Genomic DNA, 9011 nt, shown 5'->3' with positions numbered 1-9011 from the left:
GGATCATTAATTTTATTGCTGCTAGCTTATCTTAATTGCACTAAAACAAATGTTTCGGATATCACAGAGCATTATAGTAACAACTTCCTCCAATCTGTGTTTCCTTAATCCACTTACCCACAGCGACGCTTCAGATTCTGCTTTCAGTAGTTACTGTGCTTGGACATCCTTAGTGGCATCATGCCTGAAGGCTATCACAACAACCTGTATTGTCAATTAGAGCACATTGGCTATGATGTGAGTTCTCAAAACAAAACACGGACATGCCTCAGCCTTTGATCAGTCTTGCCATAAAGAAATCTGAAGAAAACCTATTTACTGGATATACAGATTGCATGGAGCATCAAGGCATAGCTGTAAAATCAGGCAGTGTGCTATGTAATTGTAAATAACTTAGCTGTCATCTGCATTACTTCTAACAGTAATTGCTTGGCCCAAAGATAAATATACATGACAGTGTTGCAAAAGCTGTGTTAACACACAGATTAAGATCAGGCCTGAAGTTAGTAGAACTGATAATAAAACAGGTGAGTGCATGTCTATAGAACCAGGCCTTCAAACGCTCTGCTCTTTGAAGCTGGAACCATAATTGTTTGTACTTTTTGACACTAAACAAATAAACATAACAGCAATATGAACTTAAACCTCAAGACACAGAGAGTTCTTAGTTATTCTTCATTTAATGCTGATTTCAGAAGTCAAACTCCATTAACTGAAGGAATCACTCTTAGGTTCACCAGGAGGCAAGTGGCAAGACAGCTGATCTTATTTGTGGGGACTACAACCTTGATGTTGAAAAGAAACTTGAAAATATCACAGACACTTTTTAATATCTGACATTTTTTGTAATAATTAAGCAACATATGAGGGAATCTTCTTTTCCTGTTACCTAGCATAGTAGTTTGTTTCTAGCCTAGTTTTCTGTAAATACTGTTAGCAGTATAATAATCTAATGTGCTTTATGGATTAAAAACACCACCAATTTAGAGTTATCGCTGTCAAACTTTGTACATATTTGTACTTAAACCCACGCGCACTTTTTTTGCCAACCACTGGAAGTTTCTGGTAGCTACTTCTCCTTCCTGTCTACCATTGATATATTTCCCTGAAAAAAACCAAAACCAAACCAAAACACCACTTTTTCAAAACCTAAACCAAATGTATGATGAATTAAATGTAATGATTGGGTTTGTGCTTTCATTTTAATCTCCTATTACTTTAAGTGAAGCTCTACTGGAAAGTACTTGGTACAAAATTTAAGCTTTTGGTGGGTACCTTTTCGCATTCTTTCCTCCTAACTACCTCAGGAACTTGCAGCACAGCTACACACACCACCTCATGCTTACAGCTGAGTTCTACAAAGACCTTAGAACAGCTTTCTCTATACTTACCATTGACAGTGACGTTAATATCAGTGATCCACATATTCTAAATATCAACATGCACTCACGCAGGGTTGGTGTGCATGAGAATTTTGTGCAGAATAAGTCTGAGAACAAACTACCTTCCTCCTAACTTGGTCTCATTCGACACACAGTTAAACAGGTAACTTCCTCAAAGTAAAAGCTCTTAAATGCATTTTCAGAATCTTGTTCTCTGTGCTTTCAGGGTATTTATCTAGACAAAAAAAAAAAAAAAAAAAAAAAAAAAATTGTAAAATGAAACTGAAAATTATTGAGAATCCCTTCTTGGCTTAAAATGAAATAAAATTAAGGAAATACATTTTTTTAAAGCATTTCTGTTAGGCTGTTGTGGCTCGCTCTGTTGAGGGAGCAGTTACACACTGCCCCACTATGTGTTTCTCTGCCTCCCACATTTTTTTACTTCCTTGAATTGACTCCTCTTTGTTTTACTTCTTGCCTAGATCCCTGAAGGATCCAGATTTATATCTTGGTCTCCTTTTCTACTTCCTTCTTCAAACTACACGCTCTCCATTCAGCTGCGACCCCAAATCCCATTGCTCCTCAGGCTGACCCCAGTCCACCCCTTTGTCTTTGCTCTCCCACCCGCGCCGACTCCCGGTTAACACCCGCTGTCTTTTTCCTGACCTGAGTTTGGAACCTCCTGATCAGCTGTGACTCCACTTTCTCCATTTCTTTTTACCACCAGGCACCAGCTAATTCCCACCCTTACTCTATAACATCATCTCTCAAAAATTTTTCCTCCTAAACTTTATTGACAAAATGATCCACACTGTGTTAATTTTTTGCCTCGTTCCCTGCAACTCCCTCCCTATGTGAATCTTGGCCATACCATCTCTTCTGTCAGTGCATCCAAATGCAACTACAAAATTATTTTGGTCTTGTGCCCTTCTCTGTTGTGGCTTCTCTACTTCCTCCAGAGAATCAGCAAGATTCTGTTTGCTGATTATACCTTACCTTATATTTCCTGACTTGCAAACAACTGAAAAATAAAGTAATACAAAAGGAGACTAAATAGCACACGCATGCATACAGAGTCTCAAAATCCCTACTCTTAGCAAGTGTGGCTGCTCACAGGCAGGAACAACAACCATCCTCACATGACACCTACGTTCCTGTTCTGTGTGTCCCAACAGAGGTGGGGGGCGGAAATATTTAAAGAAAACTCTACAATAAACCCTCTTAGTTACATCAATAAAACAGGCAAAAAGCTTCTGTTTCTATCAAATAAATGTTTTACTGTTTTAATCGTTTTTATTAAATTCAGCTTGGTCTCTGGAAGAAAATATCAAAAGGTATAACTGAAAACCATTGAAATTAAATGTTAGTTTTTAAAAATATTTCTCAGCCAAACTCTTTAGTTCATTCAATTTAATCCAAACCCAACTTTTTTTGTTGAACAAACTGTTCACATAAAATAATAAATCTACCCAGAGTCAGATCCTCTGAGGATGTTTCATATGATTTTTGCCTTGAACAGACTCATATGAAAAGGCCTGGGAGTCGGGCACAGAGGAGAGTACAGTATAGTCTCATCTTAAGGTGTTCACATTTCATTTGAAATGGGGAACAGACTGGAGGAAAAAGAGGTAGTGTTTGCGTGTCTTTGCTGCTGAGCTGTCACCATCAGCTGTACTAACCACTTAATATATATTTGATCAAGGGAAACAATTACAGCAGATCCTGTCACGGTACTTCCCAAGGAATTGTTGATTTTAAACTAACCCGCAGTTCCTCTTTCACTCTTCATGCTGCTTAACACACATTATTAGATCAGCTGCCTTCCTGCGTTTGCTTGTGGGCCCGTGACGGCATCGGTTACCGCATCCTCCGTGCCCCAGGGCGCGATTCGGGGCTGGTGAAGCACAGAGCCAGCTGGAGGGCAGGCGGGGATTCGGGGTGCCGCAGCACGGCGGGGCTCACTGCTGACCCCCGGCCAGCCCCACCGCCTGCCGTGGGCGCAGGCCAAGAGCGGGGAAGGGAGAACTAGCCAGGGAATTAGTCAGAGGTCAAACGTGGAGACCCGCAGCCTGATTCAGTACAACCATAGCTAAAAACTTTGACCGTCGCCTAGCTGTCTTCACTAGCAATTTTAGTAGAATGAAGCTCTCTGGAATAGGCTTTTATATACTGAAATAATTTTTAGGAATTTTCTCCTTTATTTCAAACATATTTAGCCTTCCAGATATTCTGCATCAGCCCCCAAGTTTTACCTTCAGCCCTTTCTGAGCTGCTAGAGCAGCACGGCAGTCTGGCGAAGTTTAATGTAACACCTAATAAACCCTACGTGTAAAACAAATGCCTTTCTTTTTTTCTTTTCTTGACTTAAACATGAATTTAGTCTGCTACGCATTCTTCCCAGTAAGCCATCTTTATTTTTGCCATAGCCATATGTGTATTCACACATTTCATGAAAAGCATTTCATGCTTTTCAGGCACTTCTGCCAGGACAGCAATGTTTTCTAACAATTTACTGTAGCTGAGGTGTTCTCTATTGACTGGAATGCCATTTCCTTTTTTACAAGTCCGAGACATTGCTACAGGCCAAAGACGATTTACGTTAAGTTGCCCCCTTTTTAAAGCTCTGTGCAGCTCTCACTGTTATCTCTAGCAACACAAAAGGTGCCCAACAATATTTTATTACAGCCAACAATATTATATTACATCTATTAAAACCAGGCCTGTATAATATTAACTTTCTTTTTAATTTTTACTCCCAGCTACTAGTAAATCCTGCCTTATGAGTACTAGAATTATAAATGCTCTCACTTCTTAATTACACTAGTCTCAGATAGAAAAAAAAATGTTTTGACCCCCTGAAGATCAATGTAAAATATGTTTTTGCCTACTGTTTGCTTTACAAGGCAAGAGTACAATAAGAGTACAAAAATCTTAGCAATTTTTACTTTTGAGAGGCAAAGAAAATACTTTTGCTGAAACCCTTAATCAGTAGTGATGTGACTTTGAATGCATGCAACACAGATGCAACTCCTGGTTTTAGCCACCAGAATGTAGAATCATAGAAAAGTCAAGATCGGCAGGGACCTCTGCATACATGCTGGTTTTGGCTGGGGCAGAGTTCATTTTCTCCCCAGTAGCTGGTAAGGGGCCGTGTTTTGGGTTTGCACCGAAACCAGTGTTGGTAACAGAGGGCCGGTTCCGTTCCTGCCGAGCAGCTCACGCAGAGCCGAGGCCTTTCCTGCCCCTCGCCCACCCCAGCAGCGAGGGGCTGGGGGGGCACAGCCGGGACAGTGACCCCGAGTGCCCCCAGGGACACCCCAGCCCGTGCGGCGTCGTGCTCAGCGGATGGAGCTGGGGGGGAAGGGGGGGACGCTGGGGGCGATGGCGTTTGTCTGCCCCGGTCACCGCTCGGTGCTGGGGCCCGGCTGGCCTGGGGAGGGCTGAGCCTGCCTGCCACGGGAAAGGGGGGACGAATCCCTTGTTTTGCCTTGCTTGTGCACGGCTTTTGCTTTATCAATTAAACTGTCTTTATCTCAACCCACGAGTTTTCTCCCTTTTACCCTTCCAAATCTCTCCCCCATCCCGCCGGGGGGGAGCGAGCAAGCGGCTGGGGGGGATGCAGCGACTGGCTGGGGTTAAATCACGAGAGCACATCATCTGGCCCAGCCCCCTCGCCTGCACACACGCATCTGAACTGATTTTGGCAAAAGTCCGGTTTTGGAGAAAGTGTGGATTCGATATTCTTCTAAGCCAACACTTTTGAGCTGATCAGAATGATTTTTTTCTTGAAAGAAATTGATTTGTCCCAATGCATTTTTTCTGCTTTGTATATTGCTTCTTCTGTGACCAGTAGGTTCTTTACTTTCAAGAAATTCCTGTATTTCTTAAACTATTCTTAGTCCTAAATCATTTCAAATTAATTTGAACCATGAGCCAGTATTTCATGGTGAAGTACACATAAACCAACTGCACGTGTCATCATAAAAGAAATTTAAGACTTTTTGTTCATACTGATTTTCCTCATGTCTGACGAGAGCACAGTCATAAACCAAATTTCATTCAACAAGAATTATTTCCAATAATATTAAAATTATTTACAGTATTTACAATAAACTTGATAGAATTGTCCTTTACATGTAAATGAACAAGCACTCCAGAAGCAACCACAACTTATGTAAAGCCCCTCTCTCTCACACACATACTTAAGGATTGTTTATCTTACAGACTTAAAGAGCCATAACAAATTAGAATCTTTCTCAGCAGGATTTTAAGTCAACACCATTTAAAATAAACGATACTACAAAAAAAAAAGTCACCACACTTTTATCCTAATTATAACTTGAAATTCTTATGACAAGAATAGATATTTTAGCTTTATGAGAATCAGCAATAGAAACCTTCTTTGGAATGCTTTTTAGTAACCTATGAATTTTGAAAAAAGTGTGACTACAGTTCTGAGACTTCACAGGAAGGGTAAGGTCTTTTAGATAAATCTCATGCTGCTTAAATACTACTGTTTCAATGGGGAAAAAAAAAGCTCGTTTCATTTCAAATGTTGGAAATGGCCTACTAGAAATTTTTGGGGCTTAATTGTGCTACTCAAATTGGGACTTAATTTTTTTTTTTTTTTTTATTCCAGACACAATCTCTATTGAGAAGCCCTTTAACAAAAAATAATTTAAATTTGAAAATGAGAATTGCTACAAATATTTTCAGTTTTAATATTGTAAAAGACTACGTTTTCTTGAACTGTTATTTCTAATAAAATAACCTTCTGTATGTGTATTAGTCTCTTGTATCGTTCTCCATCAGATCCCTGTTATACTGAAGTGAGAATCTGAATAAAGGAAAATGTGCTTTGTTATACAGTGAGCTAGAATATCAGCAAACTAGTATATTCTGCTGTTTTACATATCTGTTTTTTCATTAAGATATGCTTGGCTTTTATTAAGTTTAAAGTGAAAGATTTTTCCATAAAGATTTTAAGCATAATATACCAACCTCAATGGGCTTTTTTTTTTTTTTTGGCATTCATAGTGCATTTTGAAATACTATTATCGTCTAGAGACTTTTGTAACCTTTAAAACATTTTAGGAACAATTAAACACGCCTTTCTTAAAATATTTCTTGCTACATTCAGCTGCAAGACTGCTGAGGTCCCAATTTTCAACACCATGACTTTTGCTTTGAGCAATAATCAAAACTAAAAAAAAAAAAAAACAGTGCGGCAGCCTGTGCTTGCCGATTGCTGCTTTCTATCTCATTTGTTCCCCTTTTGTTCTTCCAATTGTCGCTGGTTAGTCGAGAAGCCCCTGAAGCAGTCGGGCTGTAGCAGCACAGTCTGGCCCAGCAGTGCCACCAAGAGCAGCTGTGTGGGGCGGGTGTAGGAGCACGCCTCCCCGCCTCCCTCCCCAGCCCGAAAGGAAAAGCAAAACCCCATTCTTTTAAATAAGACACATAGCCAAAAGAAAGATTCACTCTACTTCCAGGCTTTAAAATATTAGTCATGAAAATCACCAGGGCTAATCAGCCAAGAGATTAATTTGCTGACATTTTATACCGCCATGCTACCATTACCTCCCAAATAAAGCCCTCATGTTTTACCTGTGGGGGTGGAGTGTAAGGTTCGGGTACTGAAATGCTTAACACGTATTTTGTGAAGGGTTTTGTCAATAAATACTTGACAAAATTGAAGTTTAGTTACAAACAGTCATCTAGGCTGGATCAAAGGCCGTTACTTCCTTCAAGCAAAACACTGAGTGCTAAAATCCTGGTTCTACTGAAATCAACAGGAGCAGTTTTGTTACCGATTTCATAGGAGCTACGGTTTTACAGTAAGTAGTTTGGCATATGGGCCGCTGCCACCGAATCCACCGAAACAACCCAAACCCCCGCCCCGGAGCCCTTCCCTCTTGCTCTGCTCCTGCCAGGACGGTGCTGCTCGCGTGACCCCGCAGGACGCTGTCAGCTCCACGCCCCAGAAATTCCCCTGCCTTCGCTTTGGCTACATCTGATTAAACCCCGTTTGGGTTTCGTGCTGCTCCCCCAGGAGCCGGCGGCAGGTCTCGCGGAAGGGCCGGGGCAGCAGGAGGACCCCGAGGTCCCGGTCACTGTTCTGGGCTCAGCACGACCCCGCGCGGGGACAGTCACCGGCCTCGGCTCGCGGCGGGGCCATCACCCCGGTGCACATGGCTTGTGGTAAGCGGGTGCGGAGGGCGAGCTGACAATGCCAGACTAGATTCCATAGACTGGAGAGGTTGAATAGGATTTAAATGCATTTTCGATAAAACGTAATTTTAAATGAGATACTTTATGAGCAGGTACTGCTGCGCGGGACGGGCGCCGATCACCTCACCCCGCCGAGAGCCGCCCGGGCAGGACGCGGCGTTCTCGCCGCGGGTCTGTAACCTGCGGAGTGCCGCTGTCACTCCTGGTAAGGAGAGGCTTTGGGTCGCCCTGCTGACACAGCAAATTGTGGGTATTTGGTACAGCCTAGCTCAAGCTTGAAGTACGACTGAGCGTTCTTACCTGCTGTCGAGACAGAGGCTTGCTGAGATCTAAATGGGGTTTCTTTATAAGGCGGTGCTGGCTTTTCACCTCCAAACTGAGCTAAAATAGGGACAAATCACAGACTTGGGTTTAGTGCTTTTGTCCCTTTCCTTTAGGTTTGGCGGGGACTATATATTTAGAAGGCATATGCTATAGAGGCAGTAGACAAAAATGTTTATTTAAGAGGTTTCTTTATTGTGGGCACAGGCTCCAAATACCTCAGAATACCTCATCCTATCTTGGCTTTTCAAACTCTGTGTATTGAACTGTTTCTTGAGCAACTGGTAGATAAGGCAGTGTTGAATTCAGGAGCAGCTTAGCAAAAAGGCTGTTAGCACGTGGACTGAGGCACAGCCACTTCTCCTTCTGACTTGCAACTTATTTTTCCTTCAAATTTTGTCTTCAAAACCCAGCCGACGCAGGCGGCAGATCGCGTGAAAACGTCTGCGGGATCTGAGAGCTGTGCGAACGCATGCACTGACACAAGGCACGGCCTGTCCTGCCTTGGGAAAGAGCAGACTGTTAGCCAGCAGCGAAATCTCAGAGACAAGCACTACTAACTTGATTCTGTAGGTTTTAGTGGTAAAGTGGAATTTCCATTTAGGAATGAAAACCTACTGGAAATCACCTAGATGTGCCATTAGTCACCCTGGCTCGCCTTCCAGGGAAACCCCGGCACGGGGTGGGATTTGGCACGTGCAGGGACACGGCGGCAGTACGGGGCCGGACCCAGAGCCTGGGAAACGCTCACCGACACGGGGCCACCTTCACCGGCGGGGGCACTTCACACCTACCCTTAGAACCAACCCTTCCAGTGAATTGTTCTGGAACTAATTTCTGAAGGCAAATGACCAAGGACTTCAAGATTAGGTCACTAAGGTCTGTACACCCGCCAAAACACCCCAAATGTTTCCATTTCATTAGGCATTTAGTGTTTTTAGCATCTTGTCAGATTAGGTCCTGAGCTGACACCCAGCCCAATGATAAGAAATGAAACTATATATATTTTTAAAAGTATTTTCCTTTACATGATTACAAGCAACCTTGCGATCTCCTTAGGGGAAGTCTATAAGGATTAAG

The sequence above is a fragment of the Tyto alba genome, unplaced genomic scaffold (assembly GCF_018691265.1).
Source record: "Tyto alba isolate M040663 unplaced genomic scaffold, T.alba_DEE_v4.0 Super-Scaffold_10, whole genome shotgun sequence".
NCBI lineage: Eukaryota > Metazoa > Chordata > Aves > Strigiformes > Tytonidae > Tyto > Tyto alba.
This window is presented reverse-complemented; position numbering follows the sequence as displayed.